Below are 24,487 nucleotides of genomic sequence, written 5' to 3'. Positions count from 1 at the left end.
GTAACTATGTTGGAGTGGTCATGTCATGCTTTATATCTGTGTAAAGTTTTCTTTTAATTCGGTGGACGGTTCTCGAGTTTTAGGTATACACACAAATTGTATTCAATTTTATATACACAAACACATCCTGTGTAATAATAATAAATGAGAAGTAAAGTTATTCCAAATTTAAAAGTATATGTCTTTATTTTACCTTTGTCACTACAGGATAACATGACAGGGAGAAGTAAATTTCAACTTTGAGTTACTCAAGTCAACTCTGTCAAGTTTATATTTGACATAATTTATTTAGTTAACACCCAATAATTGTACAGAAAAAATATAAAATTTTATTAAGGTTAATTTCATGTATTATCTATATACCTATATAGATAATACCAGTGGGAGGCTCCTTTCCTGTGCCGGCTAGATTATGGGTACCAAAACGGCGCCTATTTCTCAGAGACTCAACATCTTATGTCTCAAGGTGACGAGCGCAATTGTAGTGCCGCTCAGAATTTTTTGGGTTTTCAAGGATCCTGAGCGGCACTGGATTATAATGGGTGGGGTGTATCAATTACCACCAGCTGAACGTCCTGATCGTCTCGTTCCTTATTTTTTTTTCAAAAAAAATCTTGTCATAGTTTAAATCCTGTGTTTTTTTTTAATTATAACGAATACACATACACACACACGTACACGTTTTACTGAAAAAATTCAGGCCTTTAAAATGTTAATATCCTTTTGGCTGTCACATACTTATTATATAATGTATTATTTAAAGTTTTTTAAGAGTTGTATAAATAAATAAATAAGTAACAGCGGTTGGTGTTCTCGTAAGCTCAACTGGGAAGGGTGTGAGGGTAACAGGATGCGCTAGGCGGGCGGCGCAACCGCCCTGCGTCACTGGCTCTACTCTTCAGTCGACCGCCGCTGAGCGCTCGGTCGGCCGCCGACATACATTTAATAAATTACCCTGTTCCATTACACCTTACAAAGAACATAAAGTTTACAACAATGTGTTAATATTAGCCAAGTTCATCGTCAAACAGTTGTTACGTAATTATATTTATGAATGTTGAGCGTTCAAATTTTAATTAATGTTTCATATAGGCGCGTTTGTGGATATTGTTGTCTTGTTTAATTATGTTTAAGAGTTGTTGTGCGCGGCCAAGTAAAAAAAGTAGTAAAAGAAAGTTGAAAGTTGATATAATGGATGCTCCTAATGGAAATGTTGAAGAAAACGTAGAAAAGTCGGAGAAAGATTTGAATACCCAAGAGAAAACGGATAAACCAAACATTACGATAAATGTTACGGATGTGAATTTCTCAGAGCAAGAAATGATGGATTGTGCATCAAATGTTGATATTCCTGTACATGTAGAAGATGAGACTACATGCGAACCCGAGACTGAAGATACAGAAAGGTCGTCTGAATTCGGAAATGACGAAAATGAAGAGGAAGACAGTGTGGATGATGTGTTTACTAAGCCAGAACCTGCAAAGAAGAGATTTTCTGTTGATTATAAAAGAACACGTCTCGATTTTAAAAGATACTCTGTCGATTGTAGTCGCAATGTCGCTACACTCGCGGAGTTGGCTAATCTGGAACATGAATTAGCCCATACAAATATTGATGCAAGACCCCACAGACGCAAATCGTCAGGAATTTTAAAATCATCTGCAAGTAATAGTGATTTTGGTATAAATCAGTGCACTAAACCTAAGAATTCCTGTTCCGACGATGATGATGTGTTTGAAAGAGATGGAGCAAGTATTGATACAGAAGGTCCTAGAGAACCACCAGCTACGCCAGTGGGGCGGGATGAGGTGGCACTTAGAAGGCATAGGTTCTTTTCTGATCTTGTGTGTGCTGCCAGAGCCGCCGTTGAACACCGAGTGAGATTTGATCCACTTGGACCTGTTGTAGCTGATTCAGGTGATGCTAATATAATATTATTTTAAAATGAAAGCTGCTTTAGTCGCTGAGCACTTGATTATGTGGGTTTGGGAACAGTTGGAGCCTAGTGCCGACATTTATATACAGAATTGAAATATATTTAACTAATAGAAGTGTTGACCCGGCAAAGGTTGGTTTCCAAATTACAAAATTACAACGCGCCCGCTCTCTGTATAAAATATATCATTGACTAAATTGTTTGTATTGTGCACATATAGGTATTTCTAAGTTTAAAAAATATATGTTCCAGATAAGTAATCACCAACATATCATATACTAAAACCTTTTCCGAAACACGCTGCATCTTATGTTATAAGTATTATTCCGATCGGTTCAGTAGTTTTCGTAGTATAACCGAAAAAAATAAACTGCTCTCCATTTATTACTATAGATAGAAGGTAGAACAATCGAAATACACTTCTGACGTGGTTTTAGTCACACTTAGGCAGTTTTTTAATGTTTTTTTAATCGTATCTATTTGTATGTATGTACCTACAGTTTTAGTTATATATTTAAACCAGAACCAGACAGACGCTGTTCTGTCAATAGAAAAAAAAAAATCGGGAATAATGTAGTCTAAAGAAATCGGAAATCGATGATTTTATAGTATGACAAGTAATATACTGACAAGGATTAATATCGTATTCGTGTAAACAGCTTTTACATTACCGCTTTATAATTGCCAATGTTTAAAGTATTAATATGGTTATAGTGGTGTTATTCTTAATTCGTTAAAAGCTTCCAGATGATATATTTTTTGCGACACCTCCAACAAATATCGTTAATGTGTACCTACAAATATGCAAACAAAAACTTAACAAATTATATACTAAATACCTTCCTCGAGAACCACGCTATGCATTGGTGAAAACAACATGAAAATTGGTGCTGTCGTTTTTGTGTTTATCGCGAACAGACGGGGCGGAGGACTTCAGAGGATGAAACCTTAAGTAGTTTTATTGTCACATCAATACTATAACAGCTTAAGTAAAGTATGAATCTACCAGTGGGAGGCTCCTTTGCACAGGAAGCCGGCTAGATTATGGGTACCACAACGGCGCCTATTTCTGCCGTGAAGCAGTAATGTGTAAGCATTACTGTGTTTCGGTCTGAAGGGCGCGGTAGCTAGTGAAATTACTGGGCAAATGAGGCTTAACATATTATGTCTCAAGGTGACGAGCGCAATTGTAGTGCCGCTCAGAATTTTTGGAGAATCCTGAGCGGCACTGCATTGTAATGGGCATGGCGTATCATTTACCATCAGCTGAACGTCCTGCTCGTCTCGTGCCTTATTATCATAAAAAATAAAAAATAAATGAATCAAACCTGGAAATTTATATTTTATTAAGATTGGTTGTATGTTCCAATAAAAAAAACTGATTATTAAAATCTCTTAGCTACCTAAGAGTTCGTTGGTTCATAATATTCAATACGAGTTGTTTGCCACGCATAAATCAATGTATTTGGCTTTGATCCAACTTTGCGCTCTAGCTTTTTGAAACTCGCCCTTTGTTGATTCAGTAATAAATTGTTTATTAAAAACTAGCTAACCCGGCAGACTTACCGACGGACTGCCTCAATCGATAAATAAAAGACCTAAACTTAATGAATTTAAGGCTTTCGGATAAACTATATTTTTTGTTTTATTTTGTGGTGCGGTTAGGTTCAGAAATTTTATTTCTTGACAAAACATAAGATTTTATCAATCTACCAGTTTGTTGTCTTAATGTCAAATAATACTGTTTGCGTTCAGAAATTTAATTTCTGACAAAACTTAAGATTTATCAATCTACATAAAAAATAATCTGATAGATAGTTAACAGCTGTAGTTAATCTACCAACTATAGTAACTAAAATTAAGTTTATTTTTTACCTCCTGAGAAAGTTAGAAAGACATAAAATGTCTAATTAGTTAATATTTTTATAATATTGTTTAAATTTGATTTCTTAACGACGGGGACACATCAAAGGAAAATCAAAATTGTTGTTTTTATTTAATTCCGAGTATTTTCATATTTATTCAACCTTTTAAACCTTCTCCTGATTTCCACAAATAATTCAATATCAAAATTAGCCAAATCGGTACAGCTGTTCTCGAGTTTAAGCGAGACTAACGGACAGCATTTCATTCTTATATATATAGATATATTTTGAGAATGATAACTATGAACACAAAAAAATTTAAGAAATCATGTAATCTGTGAAATTTTAATAGGCGCATGTAATAATTAGACTAAGTTATACGCATGTATTTTGTTGTATGCTTTGTTTGAAATGAAATTGAAAATTAATCGCTACTTGTAAGTAAACTCGTAATGTCTTTATAAAATAATGATCACTGAGCTAGTTAGTGGCGTCTATTTGGCTCTTGGAAAATCTCCTCGTGATAAATATGGTAGAAGACACGACGTCTCTACGGAATGCCAATTGATCTAGCAGTTCACTGGCCACTGGATCAAATCAAATCAAAACCAGTTTATTCACGTAGGTCACGGAAATGACACTTATGAATGTCAAAAAAGAAATCTTATTGAATCTACCGCTTCTTCGTAATGGGTTGAGCTAATGAGAAGAAGTAGCAAGAAACTCATTGCCACTCTTTTATATCAAGATGTACATTTAAATACTTCGATTTACAAATCATTTCAAATTACATTATAAAATGAAAATTGATGCAACAGACACACTCAAACGTCAAATAGTCAATGTCTTACACGAGTAAGTCGAAAAAGTAAATGTAAATTAATACAAAAGTTATTGAGTACAGTAGATCCCCTACAATTTGAGCAGCTCTGCGCAGCGTACGGTCAAATTGTTCGTACTGATGCGGAGCGCCAGACGAGGGATGATAATACTCTGAATGTGGCCGGAACTTCGCTTTGTAGATAGTGGGTGGGTTTCAAGTAGATGTCCGCGAATTGGCAATCGCTCGAGATTTCGAGACCCATTATTCATATACTAGGCGAAGCATTAATGGAAGTGTTGTCGAATATCGCGCTTTTATTATATGATTATTACGCGCTTTTTATTAGCTTCACATGTATGTATATTTGTTTGTAACCGACTCATTTGGGCGCGATTTTTTACCCACTTTAAGCGGTCAGATTTCGTTTAAACTTCGTAGATTTATCGAGGACCGAAGACAAACCATTAAATTGATAAAATTATTCCATTTTTCAATTTACAAAATAAGAGTTTTGTTAATTTATATAATTTATCCATCTTTCGTCGATAAGACAGGATTTGATTGATATTCATTTTAAATTTCAACCATTATCTTTTCAACCAAAGCGTGTTTTTTAGTTTTTTCCAACTATTTTTATTATTTGTAATGTGTTACTTTTTTAATGTCAGTCAACGAATTAGGTGCCTTGATGGTCGAGTAAAACTTCTGCCTGCATCATTCACAATAAACTAAAAACTAGAGATTAGGGTTTATACCTCCTACAAGAAAGTTGGTCCTGTAAGTCTGTCCGTCAGCGTGCTATATCTCGTAAACCGTGGGAGTTGCACAGCTCGAATTTTAACAGCGTGTATCTACCATTGTCGCCACAATGCCAAAGCAATTGCCATAATAAAACCAAGATAGCCAAATCCAATATGAATGCTATTAATTTTTTTGTGTTTTAAATAATTTTGTATACAAAAGTATTTAACTTATATTCCCTAAAAGTTAACTATGGTTCATTATTAATAATAATATATTGGGGGTACTTTGTCCAACAGTGGACGTCTTCCGGCTGATTTTTTTGAGACGAGCAGGATGTTCAGCTGATGGTAATTGATACCCCCTACCCAAACAATGCAGTGCCGCTCAGGATTCTTGAAAAATCCAAAAATTCTGAGCGGCGCTACAATTGCGCTAGTCACCTTGAGACATAAGGTGTCAAGTCTCATTTGCCCAGTAATTTCACTAGCTACGGCGCCCTTTTCCGAAACACTGTAATGTTTACACATTACTGCTTCACGGCAGAAATAGGCACCGTTGTGGTACCCATAATCTAGCCGGCTTCCTGTGCAAAGGAGCCTCCCACTGATAAATGAGCTGATGATGATGATGATCATTAAGTTTGCTTAACACCAAAGTTCTGGTTTGGTTTAAAATTTGAATATCTATTTTTATCCCTAAATGATAGACTTGTAACATCGAGGACTTTTATGTAGATCTATAAAAACGAAACAGGGATTAGGTAGCGTTTTTGACTTAATAAAAAAATTAGCTCTAAGAAACAGGGGTCCTTAATTTCATAAAGTCGATGCTCTTGACCTCTCTTCATATCTTTATAAATATAATTCTTGTGTGCGTGTGTATGTCACTGAACTCCTCCTAGACGGCTGGACCGATTCTAATGAAACTTTCTGTGTGTATTCAGGTGGATTAGATTCACAATTGAACTACCTCCTAAACGGCTGGACCGATTTTGGTGATATTTTTGTGTGTTCCAGTGAATTTGAGATTGGTGTGTGTCTTCAGGTGGATTCGAAAATGGTTTAGATTCACAATTAAACTACCTCCTAAACGGCTGGACTGATTTTGATGACTTTTTTGTTTGTTTCAGTGAATTTGAGATTGGTTTAGATTCTCAATTCCGCCCATATAATATAATTCTCCTGCTCATGTGTATTTAAGTGGACTCCTCCAAACGGATGGACCGATTTTTCAAATTTAAGACGTGTGTCCGAAATTTCCGACAGGACAACGTCTGTTGGGTCCACTAGTATGTATATATAACTTGTATTATATTAGGTAGTACTCGCATGACCTTATATTCTGACATTCTGAGGCGCTATATTAGGGTCTTTTATTATTGTTCACGTTAAATCTTCAGTATAACATTTTATAATTAGCTTATCAATTTTCGTATATCAATGGTATGTTCATAACACTTGAATAACGTACATAATATTCTAATTTCTTTTTCACTAATATAAGCACCTAAATACTTCATTGAGTCCTTGAAGGAGTCTATACTCTGTGGCCTAAAAAGCATTGTTTACCGCCCATTCAAGCGGCAACTCGAAAACTTGTGGTATTTGTTTGTTTATTAATAAATAAAATTACCAACTCGAAGAAAAATATAGTATACGACAAGTTGTATAACTAAGTCAAAAAAAGCTCGGAGCGTCATTCACCCACGCCGCTCACGTTTTTTGACACTTCTTATACAACAGTTGCATAAAATCTTATACCTTTAAACGAGCAATTCTTGTTCCAACTGGCTCCAAAGATTTTTGTGAAATTTAGTATAAAGGTACTTTCGGGGGCGAGAATTCGATCTAGCTTGGTTTCAATTTTGAAAAATGTAGTTTTATCCGTGTTTTAATGAGAAACAGATACAATAATATTAGAATACAAAAGTAAATTTCTCCACTATATACAAGATTATAACAGCTCAGATGGGACATTGGGTAATCCGGAAATCAGAAGACCAAGGGTTCGAATCCAGATGTCCTATTAGTTTTTTTTTGTTCATTCTTAAAAATCCGAGTAAGGCTCGTCCAGATATCACTATACTAATACGTTTCGAAGTCATCCCCACACTTTTTATCAGGTAGAAATGATTCATTGATTTTGCTGAAATTGTATTTATTTCAAGAATGTGGGAATATCATCTCAGGCCTAAGGTCTTGCTTTTTGCATGGAATGAAATAGTCCAAACGAGTGGCTTTAAAATGTATGTGAAAAACTGATTTAAATAGTACGATTATTTAAACTACCAATTTGGCGATTTACAGATTTCCAAAAATTCCTTCCTTCCAAGCCTGTAATGGGTCACTGGTATTTTTCCTATGATTTCCGCCTGTCTTCTGCATAGTCTGTATGCTACAAACTGGATGGGCTTAATAATTTTAGATAGTTTTCGACTAGGTGGAAAAACTTAACTAACCTTAAATATACTCACGGACAATAAAACGAAAACAAATTCCTTTTTGTTATATTTTCAAGTAGGCTGGTCTAATTAATACTGACAAGCGTCTATTAGGCGATGGAAAAAGGCATTTTGCTTGCGATCTCTACAATAGCAGGCTTTATAATTTAGGGCAATAATTAGGGTTGCTTATAATGTTTTGAATTATTGATAAGTCGGGGTTACCTTATGATAAATACTGTAAATATAATTTAGATTGTTAATAGATATAAACAGTTAAAAAAATTCTTACATCAGAACATTGCGACGCTATCTAAACATGTAACAAATAAAAGTAATGGCCATTAATATTGTAACAAATTAAACACTTCTAAATTTAATTTTTTATTTATCTTAAAGTTAGAACGCGTTTATTACGTCAGAAACTTCGATCATTTCTCGTATTTTTTTTCGAGGTACAGTTATAGAATCAGTGTTATAGAAAAAAAAATTGCAGTATGATGCAAAATGATATCACAAAAATACTTAATGGTTTCGCTTTAGTAAAAAAAGTACATTTATGAGTGCACTGTACATATTATGAGAGGAAAAATATTATAATGCTCAACCCTATGCTTCATCAACGAGAAATTTCTTATAAGGTCCAAGGAGTAATATGAAATATATGAGCATAAAGATATAAAAAATGTGTACAATTAATTATTAAAAATAAATAATAGAATTATAGTAATAGTAAGTATGTAATTAAAGCTTAATTATTTTAACGAAAGTCTCAAAAGCAAATTGCAAATAAAAATAAAAAGACGATAATTTTTTTCCGATATCCAATATTTTGATGAAACAAACCCAATAATTCTGCTCCCAATTATACTTTGTCTACTTGTGAAGTACCTACTACATCAAAAACTGTTCTTTAATCATGGAGATGCGAGGTAACAATCAAACAGAAAAACGAACAAAGAATTTCAAAAATCTCTAATTTGTCTTCTGTTCCTCTTCCTTCATCATCCCCTTTTCATTTGATTACTTTTCTCATAGTGCACATTACACTTGTCTGTAGACCTTCATAAGATACACAATTTTACCATACATTATTTGGTAATATCTCAATGGGTAAAGATTCCTTCGTTGAAAGCTCCCAGGCGGCTTATTTTTTCCGACAGATCCAACAGATATCGTTAATGTAGGTATACAAAAATATGCACTAACCCCCTTATTCATAATGGTCCGCTAACTTTAAACAGCCGAAGAAGACAGCCCTGGTTCGATGCGTCAGTTAAAGCAGCATCTGACTGCAAAAAACAGGCGTATCGAACTTGGGTTGCGGCGCTGGGCACAAAGGATCCGAACTGCATAGTTCTAAAGAGGAAATACAACCGTGCTTCCAGATTTTTTAAGCGGCAAATCGCCCGTGCAAAGTCAAAACACGTCGTCAAAATCGGCGAGCAGCTTTCCAGTTACCCGACCGGAACACGCAAGTTCTGGTCGTTGTCGAAAGCTGCTCTTGGTAACTTCAGCCAGCCGTCCATGCCGCCGTTGCACATGAGGAATGACACCCTGGCCCATACGGCAAAAGAGAAAGCCGATCTCCTGTGCGCTCTTTTCGCCTCCAACTCGACTCTTGACGACAACGGAAAAACACCGCCGACCATCCCGCGGTGTCAGAGCTCTATGCCTGAAGTACAGTTCAGACAGAAAACTGTTAGGCGAGCTCTGTTTTCGTTGGACGTCAGGAAGTCGAGCGGGCCGGATGGCATTACTCCAATCGTGCTTAGAACGTGTGCCCCTGAGTTGACACCGGTGCTAACGCGTTTATTCCGGGCGTTATAAAGGCGTAGTCCCTGACTCATGGAAGTCTGCCCTTGTCCATCCGATCCAAAAAAAAGGAGACAGTTCGGATCCGGCAAATTACAGGCCTATTGCTATTACCTCCCTGCTCCCCAAAATCATGGAGAGCATAATTAGCCGTCAGCTCTTGGTATACCTAGAGGGTCACCAGCTGATCAACGACCGACAATACGTGTTTCGCCATGGTCGGTCGGCAGGTGATCTTCTGGTATACCTGACACATAGATGGGCTGCGGCTATTGAAAGCAAGGGGGAAGGCCTGGCAGTTAGCCTGGATATAGCGAAGGCCTTTGATCGTGTATGGCACAAGGCGCTCCTCTCCAAACTTCCATCATTTGGGCTTCCCGAGAGCTTGTACAAGTGGACCTCCAGCTTCCTCACTGGGCGTAGCATACAGGTCGTTGTCGACGGATATTGCTCGAACCCGAAGCCCGTGAATGGTGGAGTGCCCCAAGGCTGTGTTCTGTATCCCACGCTGTTTCTTCTGCATATCAATGATATGTTAGACACCTCCAACATTCATTGCTATGCAGATGACAGCACCATGAGAGACGGGCCATGCACGTCTCTCTCGGGAAATCGTCGACCAGTGCCGGGAGAAACTTGTGTCTTCTATCGAGTCCTCTCTTGAGAAGGTCGCGGAATGGGGTAAATTGAACCTTGTCCAATTTAACCCCCAGAAGACTCAAGTTTGCGCGTTTACCACTAAAAAAAACCCCATTTGTCGCATCACCGCACTTCGACAACACTTCCCTAAAAGCCTCGCATAGTATCGGAATACTGGGTCTCGAAATCTCGAGCGATTGCCAATTCCGTGGCCCTTGGAGGGCAAAGCCAAATTGGCTTCAAAGAAACTGGGCGTCATTAATAGAGCACGGCAATACTTCAAGCCGGCCCACATTCTAGCGCTGTACAAAGCGCAGGTCCGGCCACACATGGAGTATTGCTGTCATCTCTGGTCTGGCGCACCCCAGTATCAGCTCGATCCATTTGACCGCGTGCAACGCAGAGCAGCGCGAATTGTCGGGGACCCAGTACTCTGTGAACGGCTGGATCACTTGGCGTTGCGTAGAGACGTCGCTTCATTGTGTGTCTTCTACCGCATTTATCACGGGGAGTGTTCCGAAAAGCTGTTTTACCTAATTCCTGCCGCCGAATTCCACCTTCGCACGACACGCCACAAGTTAGGATATCATCCTCACCATCTGGATGTGTGGCGGTCCTCCACAGTGCGGTTTACAAGGAGCTTTCTTCCACGTACTACAAAGCTGTGGAATGAACTTCCTTGTGCGGTGTTTCCGGGACGATACGACATGGGTACCTTCAAAAAAAGCGCGTACACCTTCCTTAAAGGCCGGCAACGCTCCTGTGATTCCTCTGGTGTTGCAAGAGAGTATGGGCGGCGGTGATCACTTAACAACAGGTGACCCGTACGCTCGTTTGTCCTCCTATTCCATAAAAAAGAGTGAGAATTAGCAATGCTTTAAGTTAGCAGACTATTATGAATAAGGGGGTTAAACTTTACTAAATATTTATTAAAATTATATTATATATTATACTAAAACCTTCCTCGAGAACCACGCTGTCAATTGGTGAAATCAGCATGAAAATGGGTGCAGAGTTTATCGCAGACAAACAGACAGACAGACGCAGCGGACTTTGTTTTATAATATATAGATAATGAAACATTTAATTGACTATTATTTGGTTGTTAGCTAATGATTGTTGATCGCGTCATTACCAGTCACGGCTGTGTGAGTCATTGATGAATACGTAAAACTTTGCGGCCTTTGCCTGTTGCCAGTAGAGTTGTAGAGATCGGCCAATCCGCCGAACAGCGTTTGACTCATCGCAATATCCGTCCTCGTATGACTGTCGAGTGCCGAGTGCCGACTGCCGAGTGCTGACGCGGGCTTTCTTAGTGGATACAGACTACGGTCGCAGACGCACGCTTATCCGCCTTCCTTATCAGTGCATGAAACAATACCGGTGCTAGTGCAATTGTGATTTTTTTAATTGGATTATCTTGACTTCCGGTGAGTTTTTGTGTAACACTTTTAAGCATGGGATTTTCTTTTGGATTTAAATTGTATACGTAACGAAGGCATATTAAAGATGGTTATATTATAGTGGCAGCATCACAAGATAAGATAAAAGTCGACGATTTGAATATTCAGGTGCTAATTTTAGTTTTGCGTAGGAAAAGCAGATTCCATTTTTATTGTTTAAAATAGAGCACTTTGTTCTATTTAGATAAACTTACTCCAGAGTCTAGTGGCAACTCGCGTGTCACGCCGCAAACTTTGATGTCATCCTCACTGTCTGGATGTGTGGAGTTCCTCCGCAGTGCGGGTTCAAGGATTTTTTTGTCTATGACAGATGTGAAAACATCGAAAAGAAACATAGAAGTTCTAAAGTCCATTTTTCCTCTATTTTGAGCAATTCGCGAACACTAACACAAAGTGTCATACAAATCGCGAGTGTAAGACGCTGTTACGCACTCTAAACTAATATTCCTGGCCTGTTTTTATCGGTTGTCTAACAGGAAGAGACTATCCCCCTTATTCATAATAGTCTACTAACTTAAAGCATTGCTAATTCGCACTCCGTCTTCTTCTATTGACCTAAGTCAGAATGAGAAAAAACACTCCTTAGCGGCTATTTAAAGTTAGCGGACCATTATGAATAAGGTTGGTGGTCCTTACGAAGTGTTTGCAGGACGATGTGACATGAGAACCTTCAAAAAAGCGCATACACCAAATCCTAAAAGGCCGGCAAGGCTCCTGTAATTTCTCTGGTGTAGCAAGAGAGTGTAGACGACGGTGATCACTTAACATCAGGTGACTATTGCGCTCGTTTGTCCTCCTCTTCCATAATAAAATATAATAATAATAATATTGACACACTTTTTACACAAATTATCTTTCCCCAAGTTAAGCATATATAGCCTGTGTTATGGGTTACAAGACAATATATTTAATACAATATACTTACTTATACATACATAAATTCATATAAACATACATAAATACATTTAAACATCCATGACTCGGAAACAAACATCCATATTCATCATATAAATGCTTGCACCTACCGGGATTCGAACCCGGGACCTCTAGCTTAGTAGGTAGGATCGCTAACCACTCGGCTATACAGGTCGTCATACATACATATAATATACCTTCTGTTCTAATTAATGAGCAATTATTATTCTATTGCCTTAGGCCTTTTAGAGCTGCTCCTATAACAGTCACACAGAATAGCTCAACCTTTTCTCCTCCTGTTCCGTAAGAAAAACTCGCTTCAATACTGTAAAATTTATGATTTTCATTTAACTATTAATTCAGATTCAAATATTTTGTAAAAGTTAAAGGATAATGCTTGGCGGTAAAAGCTTCTTGGTACAAGATCGGAATCAAATTATCGCCAATATTAGAATACGGCCAAATACTAAATTATATTTAACCCAATCCTAGTAATATTATAAATGAGAAAGTTTTGTATGTCTGGATGTATGTTTGAACTTCTTTAACGCAAAACCTACTGAATAGATTTTGATGAAACTTTACAATAATATAGCTTACTCACCAGAATAACAAATAGGCTATAATTTATAAAACTATAGTGTGAATTATACAAAATATAAAAGAAGTGTGATTGTTACTATTGAATACAACTAGCGCCATCTCTTATCAACTAGCAAGCAAAAGATCAATACAATTTATATGGCAAAACAACGTTTGCCGGGTCAGCTAGTCTCACATAAACTATAATATGAAATTTTCAATTTTACAACGGTTATAGTTAATGTATCTGTTATAGCTTTACCTTATTTGTGTTGTTATTTACAATAATTATGAAACATACTCCTTTGTAATCACAAATTCGGTAAAACGATGTAATATTCAAATTCAAATATTTTTTATTTATTGAATGTCAAAAACTATCACCCATTCGAAAAAGTATGCCTCAGACCTGAGAAGAACGGGCGCAACAAACTCAGCAGACTCCTTTTTTTATATAAATACTAGCTGACCCGACAGACGTTCTGTATATAATAAATAAAATAATGTTTTTATATGAATTTGTCAATAATATATCATAACATCAAAAATTACTTCGTAAAATATACACCCTGCTGTCGTAATGAAATTGTTTCACAGCAGAACTGTCAAACCCTGCGTCAATAAATTCTCTCATAGAAGTTATGTGTGGACACATCAATGGAAAAACAAATTTGTTGTTTATATTTTTTAGCAGCATTTTCCTATTTATTCACCTTTTAAACCTTCTCTGGACTTCCACAAATAATTCAAGACCAAAATTAGCCTAATCGGTTCAGCCGTTCTCGAGTTTTAGCGAGACTAACGAACAGCAATTCATTTTTATATATATAGATGTTTACAATATAAAATCGTGCAATAAAATTCATTATTTAATATCCTCAGGGCTGCCGTTCCATTCCCAATCTGTGGTATCATTAAGGAAGTCATTTATATTATAGTTACCTTTACCACTTTACCCACACAAACATTTTTTGACTAATGTTTTGAATTTCGTAATACATTTGTTTTGAACATTGTCTAGAATATTGTTGTAAAAAATATATAGATCTTGTCCGGAGTAGATATATCTCTCGCGTTCCAGATTAACTCCACTGACCCGGCTGGCAATCCTCCCATCATAAATATTATATTTAAACAATATTATAAATTACAATATTACTGAATTGTTACATTACAGTCATTATTACATTACTTATCTATTGTTCATAACATTTTGAGGATATTGTGTCGACCCTTCCTTATTTAACTTATATTCAATAACTGATTTCCTTAACCTTAAGTTTATGCAAGAAAGCTTCTCCAAGATATCGACAAAATAGCGTGATTAGTAAACCACGTCTTGTAAACATTATATTTTTTCAAAAAGTAGTTATATATCTATAGAATATGAGAAGAAAAATCATATTTTTCTTAAATTTCAATCATTTAATAGACAACGTGCAAAAAACAACAAAATGCCTTTGTTATAGTTGAAGCCATGCTAATGATTGCATTTACACAAAAGTTTAGAGAAAAAGTATTTACTGTTTCCTAATCTATATATATAAATAAAATAGTGTCCGTTTGTAAAATTGAAATAATCGTTTTTTATTACATGTAGGTATATGAATATATATACGGAACATACACCAAAATAACATTTTGTACAAATTTTGCCTGTCTGTATGTTGGTTCCGGCTCATCTCTGAAATAGCTGGACCGATTTTGACAGAACTTTTATTGGCAGGTAGCTTATATAATAAGGAGTAACTTAGGCTATGTTTATTTTAGAAAAATTCTTTTATTTTAGAAAAAAAAAATGTTGTAATGTCCAAGAAACGGTCAAACTCTAAAAATAATTTATGTGGTTAAAACAACGTTTATTTGCAAACAACACCTAGTTTATATATAAATCCAGTCTCCTGATGTTTGTTTCCAGTGAACTCCTAAACTAATGAACGGATTTTAATGGTGATTACTTTATGGAGTGCTGTTTAGTCCAATTGGAGAGATAGGATAGTTTTTATTTCGATTTGGGACCCATAATTATTTTTATTTCCAGTATTTGTTTTGTATGGACATACTTTCTATGAGAGAATTTATTGACGCACGGTTTGACAGTTCTGCTGTGAAACAATTTCATTATAACAACAGGGAGCATATTTTACGTGATTTTTTTATGAAATATTTTTGACAATTTCGTTAAAAACAGTATTTTATTTATTATGTACAGAACAACGTCTGTCAGCAATATTTATATATAAATTGGTTTTATTTGGTTATATTGTTGAAGATAATCTTATTATTTTTGTAATAAGTAAATTAAAATGCTTCTCACTCTCAATTGAAACATTGGTAATCTACCGCAGGCAGAGGTAACCCTTAAGAGGTAGGAGGTAACCCTAATGACGGTTGCTATGGTAAACCGTGCATTTTGATAGTGAAAAGAAAGATGTGACGTTATTGATAGCGACAGAAATTAGTTTGATAACTATTTGAACTTTGATTACTTAATTACGTCATTCGTGGCTGTATAAAATTCAATTTTTTTTTTATTATGACAATAAAGGTCGAGATGAGCTAGACGTTCAGCCGATGGTAATTGAAACGCTCTGCCCATTACAATGCAGTGCCGCTCAGGATTCTTGTAACACCCAAAGATTCTAAGCGGCACTACAATTGAGATATAAGATGTTAAATTTAGACGATCGATAAATTTTTATTCCCAAATAGTTAATTAATCTATCGCTTATAAAACGCTCTAAAGTTAATAGAAAAACGATACGCGCACAAAGCGATTATTTATGTCACGTCGGTCGCTTAACTTGGTAGCCTGCGGGTTTAATAAGTCGTAATTAAGATATGTTGATTCATATTGAATTTGGTTACCATTGATGTCATCCTTAGTAAAGTAACTCTTGCTGTACGTTGATTAACTTGTATTATGTCCATCTGTTACGCTTGAGTGAATCCCATTCACCAGTGATTCCTGGCTTCTTTGCACAGGGTGCCGGATAGATTATGGGTACCACAACGGCGCCTATTTCTACCGTGAAGCAGTAATGTGTAAACATTACTGTGTTTCGGTCTGAAGGGCGCCGTAGCTAGTGAAATTACTGGACAATTGAGACTTAACATCTTATGTCATATCAAGGTGACGATCGGAATTGTAGTTCCGCTCAGAATTTTTGGGTTTTTAAGAATCCTGAGCGGCACTGCCTTGTAATGGGTAGGGCGTATCAATTACCATTAGCTGAACGTCCTGCCCGCCTCGTCCCTTATTTTCACAAAAAACTGCGAATTTCCATCTCGATTATTGAATTGGCTCTGGTTGCAGAATTTGTGTTCAAATGACTACGTACTTGTGGTACATTAACGCAAGATTATTTAGTAAATTTAGCAATAATGCGATAATTTACAGAATATCCAGACGCTAATCAAAATAAAACTTAGCGAATAATCGAAATAAATATTTTTTTTTCTCTAAAAATGGCCAGACTATCAAATAGCTTAGATATCGAAGCTTTGGAAAGGTCAATATTTTGCTACTTATCAACTTGTAAAAGTTTTAAATTGCACTGAAATTACAAAATAAAAGAAAGTTATTTTCAACCCTTTCGCTGCTAGGTAAGTGAAACAAGTCGCACTCATAGGTACAGGTATACAGTTAACATTAGCAAGAATCCGTAAGTTTTTCGTCTAACACTTGCAAAATTCGTCTAAAGAAATTACACTGCAAAAGTCTCTCGTTATGTCAGTAAATCAAATCCAAATCACTTGATTCATGTAGATCACTGAAATGACGCTTGTGCGTCAAAACATTTTTTTTTTCTTATTGAATCTACCACTACTTCGTAAAGGGTTGAGCTAATGAGAGGAAGTAGCAAGAAACTCATTGCCGCTTCTTTGAATCACTTCAATTAAAGTATATGTAAAGTGATGCAACAAACATACTCAAACGTCAAATAGTCAATGCCTTACACGAGTAAGTCAAAAAAGTAAATGTTAATTAATACAAAACAAAAGTAATTGTGTACAATAGCTGCATCATCCACATACACATATAAATAAAGGCATTTTACGAGCATTTTATAAGCGATGATATAAAAAAGTATGATCATGATACTAAAAAAGTATATTTTTAGTATCAGCGTGAGAAATTTTTGCAAGCATGTGCGAGTGACGTCACTGTATCTTGAAGATATTCTGTAGAGCCAGTTTACATCGATCAACCTTGTCCTCGAGTGCTCTCTATTTGCCTCGCCTTTTCAACATCCAAGATGAGAGTGTTCGTGGATTAAATGCAGTGTAAGAGGTCTAGATAAACATTATTTCCAATGGATAGAAATTTTTACGTTGTCGCGACTGAATTGCGAAGCGAAATCTGGAGTACCGAAAAAAGAAAACGAAGAAAAACTTTGTTACTGAAGTAACTGCACTAATGGTGATTTTACATTTTTGACTAACAAAATAAACTAGGTCAGAGTTTGTACCTACTGCCAAGAATGACACGCAAGATAAATCTTTATATTTAGTTTCTAACATAAGTTTTAATAACTTAAAATTATATTTTGTCGAAAAAGTTCTCACGTGCTACAATTCAATTATTTTCTGTATTAATCATATAAAATTTACTGTATGATCAGATACCATAGATCAGGGGTGCTCAAGCTTGAACTGCTGGCGATCTATCTCAAAATTTTTAGACTACGATCGATCGGCTCTGAGAGGCTTCAAGTATGTGTAATGAAGGATTGTCGTCTAGGTATAGTGTCACGATGACATAGATATTCGTTTTGCTCAAAATATGCATTTTTTTAGTCAAGGTAAGTGTAGGTCTGCTCTTAAATGTCAATTAAAAAAACTCATAATTATCATTCAAAATTGCGAGTTTAATGGTTCTTTCAAAACAAATGCGTTCTAAAGTTCTAAGCTTAACTAAGTAGTGACTTTGGATGTTGAAGCACTGCATGTCCGGAGCATACATTTCATAAGATGGTACGTAATTACCGATTTATGTTTATTATACCGGATTTTTTTCTCGAGATCGACTCAAAAAGCACTCGCGATCGACCGTTTCAGCACCCCTGCCGCAGTCGCCTTCTAATTTTTACAATTTAGTTTCTATAGATAGAGCCAACGTGTATCGGCCTTTTCGTATCTTATAAGGACATTGAGCAGGTCAAGTACGACATACATAGTCCTGCTATCGTGAACCGGACTGCCTTTTATAGATACCTATTACGGGTTTGTCTGAGACATTCAAGCAGTCCATTGAAGCAACAGATGTTTTGATACTATCGCATTTTATACATTGTGTATCTTGACGACCTATTTTATATTTCGGTAAACTCTAGCGCTTTTTGCAAATTTTCGTCTGTCTTTTTATCATTTGAGATTATTTACAACTTTAATAATTTGTTATTTCTAAATTGATGACCCTCACTTCTGGGATTAATTGTTTATTTGACTAAACATTGTTTACATTTGATAGAGCGACATATCAAGTCAATTTCCTAATATGCAATCATTGCGGTTGAGCAGGCTATCAACTGTTAAGTAGATCCTGTAGGTGTGAGCCAAAACCTGAGAGTTGAACAACACATACCAAGGTTATCGAACCGTACATCACTCGACCGGTTGGCTCAGTTGGAAGAGCGCTCGGACGGAACCCGAGAGGAAGCGGGTTCAAGTCCCGCATCGTTCATCAATTGTGCTTACAAATTTAATTTAATATACAACATTATTAAGGAGAGCAAATTTTATGAACTTCAGGGGTAGCATACAATTAAGAGCGAGTACACATTAGGCGTTTTGAAGCGCGCGCTTTGGTAACGCGCGTTTTGAGAACCAGTAGTTCTTATCTAGGTGTACACACGCAAGCGTGCGTTTCTGATCAAGCGCGCGTCGAACGCTCGAACGCGCGCTTTGAGATTTTCGTTCAAACGCGCGTTGGGAGGGCGTCAGCCGCGCGCTTCGAGATACATGAACCGCCATTTTGTTGTACATTTGAACGCACGCTTTCGTGTAGAGTGGATGCAATTCACCAAAATGTAGACCGAGCACTTCGATACAGACTTATTTATCGACGAAATCGAAACCGAGTATGGACGCTCTACTAACGCTCGTAAAACGCCGTGCTAAGCGCGCTATGTGTTCGCTACCAACGCGCGCCTAACGCAACGCCGAGAGCCTAATGTGTACTCGCCCTAAGTGAAAAGCTAGAACGCTGTACATTTTAGGATAAGAAGTTCTTAGTAATGTGAAGGTGTAGAGGCTTTATAACTAGAGCATATGGGAATTTGAATCTCCTCCATAATATTATGTGATAAATTCTTATATAAATCCGTTCGAACTTGACCTGAAATAGGTAGTTGATACTTATGAATCCTACAATGAATAATAGGTTTCCTCTCACGGTATCGAGTTTCCTGCACAATCCAAGTTTCACAATAGATATTCATTTTGCGGTTCATTAGTAAGTCGTAGCTTTGCGGACTGTGGTTTCTTGTTTTGTATGGAAGTGGAACGTATTGGTTTTCCATCGTTTCAAATATCGATTTCGCCTGAAAATATTCATGAGTTGATATTCAAATGTATTATTAAAGTTTGTCACACAATGGGGGTAATAGGAAGCTTGCGTTTTGGTCTCAGTGACTGTAGGAAAATTTAAATCACATTAATAATATTTTAAAACGTTTGTAGTTAATGCTGAATAAATACAGTAATTATTGCGTATGAAAGATATTTTTTATGCCCATGTGCTGTACTTAATAATTTTCGATGAGAAATTTTTAGATGTTTTCTACCAGGAGGCTCATTTGCACAGGAAGCCGGCTAGATTATGGGTACTACAACGGCGCCTATTTCTGCTGTGAAGCAGTAATGTGTAAACATTACTGTGTTTCGGTCTGAAGGGCGCCGTAGCTAGTGAAATTACTGGGCAAATGAGACTTAACATCTTATGTCTCAAGGTGACGTGCGCAATTGTAGTGCTGCTCAGAATTTTTGAGTTGCACAGTTGATGCACTGCATTGTAATGGGTAGGGCGTATCAACTACCACCAGCTGAATGTCCTGCTCGTCTCGTCCCTTATTTTCATAAGAAAAAGATATGTTTTTTTTTTGTTATACACCTAAAAGCATGGAATACATAACCTCAAGTTAAAGACTATGCTCTAATTGAAACAGTGCAATCCTGCGGCTAAAAGTACCGCTGAAACACGCGGTTCCGAAAGAATAATTAATTATTCTCCTCCGTCTCATGTGTGGTGCTCCTCGAAAGTGCAGTTTTCAATAAACTTTCTACCACGTACAATGAAACTTTAAAAAAAATTCCCTGGATGGACGATGCCCGAGTTTGGGCGGTGGTGATCATTTTACTATCCACCTAAACAAGTAATTTTTTTGGTCAATAATAATTCCTAACATTCAACGCCCATCTGCCTCCCAGATGAGTAGGTTAAAGATCATGACTTCTATTTGCCATCATCGTAGAATACTTTCCTGGCGCACTTTCGTTAAAGCCTTCTTAAGGCCGCTATCCGAAGAAATCGCGAAAATAGCGCATAGTTGAAACCATTTCTCGACGGTTCTTCTAAACCTTATATTTTTACAAAAAATAATTGCATATAAAATATGAGAAGAAAATTAATTTTTTCATTACATTTCTATTATAGACAGCGCGAAAAACAGTTAGAGCCATGCCAATCATTCAATCTAGATAAAAATTGTACGAAAATTTATTAATTGTACACCAATACTATTTAACATGACATAGTTTTGTTAGTTTTATAATGAGAATTATGTTTGTAATAAATTAAAAATGCATCAAATTCTGAATTAAAACTATGGCGATTCTGCGCGAGAGAGATAACCTAGCTCCGCTCGTTTCCTCAAGGCCGTTGGCTCGGTCCCCAGCCTTAATTCTGGCCTCTTTGAATACAACCTTTTAAATACAGTCGTGCCATGTATCCCTGGGTCCTTCATTAATTTTAGTTAATATATAAAACCCAGTTTAATCTTATGTAAGGTTGTTTTTAGCTTTAATTACTCATTTGTTTATCATATTGATGATAATCTTGCTGAAAATAAAACTAAACTTAGCTAAAGTTTTAAATAATGTGTCTGGAAGATCTTGGTAAACAAATTGGCGTGTTTCCTAATTTTATTTTGACCTTGTCCGTGCAACGCGAGGCTAAAATAAATAAATAAGCATGGTTCATATCAACTGTACTTATTTACATCATCAGTTTCAAAGAATTTCTTAAATTAAAATATAATTCGTATTCCTTTGTATAATGAGTCAAAGCTTTGTCTGCATTGAAATTTCTTTCTCATGCAAACGTTTTTTTTAATGACAATAAGGGACGAGACGAGCACGACGTTCAGCTGATGGTAATTGATACGCCTTGCCCATTACAATTCAGTGCCGCTTAAGATTATTGAAAAATTCTGAGCGGCACTACAACTGCTCTCGTCACCTTGAGACATAAGATGTCAAGTCTCATTTGCCCAGTAATTTCACTAGCTATGTCGCCCTTCAGAACGAAACAGTAATGCTTACACATTACTGTTTCACGGCAGAAATAGGCGCCGTTGTGGTACACATAGTCTAGCCGGCATCCGGTGCAAAGGGGCCTCCCACTGGTAAACATGGGCGATGAACAGCGATGGGCGATTGATAGTGATTGCTAAAATAATCGAATTTATCGATTGTTCAGTTTAGTTGATAACAATCGATAGTAGCCAATTGTCATCGAATAAAAACGGCTGGTTATCGTCCCAACTTTAACTCCTAATTTGTAGCGCTGCTTTTAGGTTACTCTATATTAAACCGACTACTAAATTAGAACTACCAAATATCGCGCGGCGCTCGTGCGCTGTTAGTGCGCATTGCTTACATTGTGTGTTTGGTAGTAGTCGAATAATCATGGAGAGCAGGGGCGTGCATTGGATTTCTAGCCAGGTAGGCACTGTAGATCTTAATAGTCGTAGTTGCGCTTTAGTCAGACAGTACGATATAAGTTGTATAAAACGCTGCTTGCTTTATATATGCTATCTGGAGACTGCTTTTCGTTGGTAGTAAATTAACTTGAACACTAGTGCTATATTTATTTAGGTTCATAACGAGGTAGGCACTGCCTTATTGCCTATATGATAAGCACGCCCCTGATGGGGAGGAACTTCGACGACAATCGAATGCGCAATAGCACAGTTTACTATTGAGTCGATTTTCCAGCCAATATCGCCCTAGCTAACCGTAGGGCTTCCAATCCCGCGGCCTGTATTCAATCTCGGCATTTGCGGGACTACGAATTTTCAATACCGCGGGATCTCGGTATTTGCGCGATCCCGCATATTGAAAATATGCGCATTTTAAAACAACGATTTTATCAACTTCACAGTTATTTACGTACATATTACTATTAAAATGAGATCAATCAAATTATACTGTTATTTTCACAAAAAAAAAAAACAATAACAAATTTCCGAATAAAAAGCAAAACAAAACAAATCGTTTTCGGCTTGTAGTTTGTACGTGAATGAAAGATTCATTCACGTACACACCCTTAAATTTTTATCCTATTCTAAAAGGATGTATCAATAAATATCACGAAAATACGAAACAGTTAATAACTTGATTTATTAAGGATAATAATTCACGCAGATTATCCTATTTTGCATCGCATGCACGCTTTTTTTCAGTCCCGCAAATCCCGCGGATCCCACGCCCGTAATCCCGCATCTCGCAGGATTGAAAAATGGTGCGGGATCCCGCAATACCGAGATCTCGGTATTGGAAGCCCTAGCTAACCGCTTTCAATTGAGAAAAACACTATGTTTATTGTAGTATTATTTTTCATATATCACAGTTCCTACTTGCATTTTAATCCTTTTATAATTATATAATTTTAGTACTTCCCTTTCTTGGCGTGCGTCCGTGTAAAATTTGGATGTCATGTTTTCAATAACCTATCTATCCTTTAACGCTTACATTTCAATAATCTATCGACTGATAGCATTGGACTATGACTAATATAACTATATTGGACATAACTATGGATAGATAAGATCTTGTCATTAACGGCCGTTCCCAATATTCAGTCTATCTCGTACTTGAGATAAAAGTCGTAACTATCGTTAAATTTTCTGTCCCAATAAACTTATCGATGCTAACTCACCTTATCGTATAGCTTACCAGCGGAATTTTGTATGGAAATTGCAATTCACACGTCCCAATATAAGGCCATCAGAATGACTTATCGGGTATATTGGGACAGCTTCAGATTATTGACAGCTAATTAATGACAGTAGAAAGTAGTAAATTATCTCTATCTGTAGATAGTATATTGGGAACGGCCGTAAACGGTGATAGCAATATATCCGTAACTAGAGATACGTTATCGAAAACGGCCGTTATTGGCTGACAGGCTTGCCCTGCATGTTTCAGTATGACAACTCTATCTGTTACTTAAACATTTTATTGAGATAAAACCTTTAGTTGGAATGCAACGGAAAACTACTGGTATATAATATATGGAGGCACCTGCACGAATGTAATGAACATTAATTTAACTCTATGGTGTGACCTCGATACATAAATAAGTATGCTATTTTCCCTGACTGTAGTATTATTCATATTTAATGGGATTAAATTAATTTCACTCCAACGAGTTATATATATACTAGCTGCCCCGACAGACGTTGTTCTGTAGATAATAAAAAAATACTGTTTTATAGGAATTTGCCAATAATATTTCAAACCACCGAGATTTTTTTCGTAAAAAATGCTCCCTGTTGTTATAACGATATCGTTTCACAGCGGAACTGTAAAACCGTGCGTCACTAAATTCTCTCATAGAAAATATGTCCATACATAACAAATATTGAAAATAAAAATATTCATGCGTCCCAAATCGAAATAAAAACTCAAGTTGGACCAAACTGCACTGCATGAAGTAATCCCCATTAAAATCAAATCATTAATTTAGGAGTCCATCGCGAACAATCAACGTGTCACGTAATTTATATATATTAAGATAACTGAGTATTTTATAGGAAGACACAGTCAGGGAGTTAATATTTATATTGACATACAAGTCATGATAATGGTTTCCGGTTGGCAGCGCCGAGTATGAGACTAATATTTATATTTAATGGTCGTTGTAGAGTCATTGACACTGTCCAAAATATTGCTCTTAGATTCGCTCTGGTGTTTTAGAAGAATAGCTCTGTTTCGATCTTCCTATCGGCTACTTGGTGTTACAACCGGTTACATGACAT

The 24,487-nt window shown here is 36.5% G+C and overlaps 1 protein-coding gene across 2 annotated transcripts in view; it reads left to right on the top strand.

Moving 5' to 3' along the window:
• LOC126976798 (adenylyl cyclase-associated protein 2) overlaps nt 1-24,487 on the top strand; it is a 72,435-nt gene that overhangs the window by 2,897 nt on the left and 45,051 nt on the right. Inside the window, exon 1 of one of the 2 annotated variants that reach the window (XM_050825400.1) lies at nt 11,476-11,693. The exons of the other annotated variant lie outside the window; for it this stretch is intronic. The gene's annotated coding sequence lies outside the window, so the exon portion shown is untranslated. Of the gene's footprint in view, nt 1-11,475; nt 11,694-24,487 lie in introns of those variants that run through there. 2 annotated transcript variants of the gene reach the window in all.

The sequence above is a fragment of the Leptidea sinapis genome, chromosome 42 (assembly GCF_905404315.1).
Source record: "Leptidea sinapis chromosome 42, ilLepSina1.1, whole genome shotgun sequence".
Classification (NCBI taxonomy): Eukaryota; Metazoa; Arthropoda; class Insecta; order Lepidoptera; family Pieridae; genus Leptidea; species Leptidea sinapis.
The sequence above is the reverse complement of the archived record's forward strand: the minus strand, read 5'-3'. Positions and strand labels throughout refer to the sequence as shown.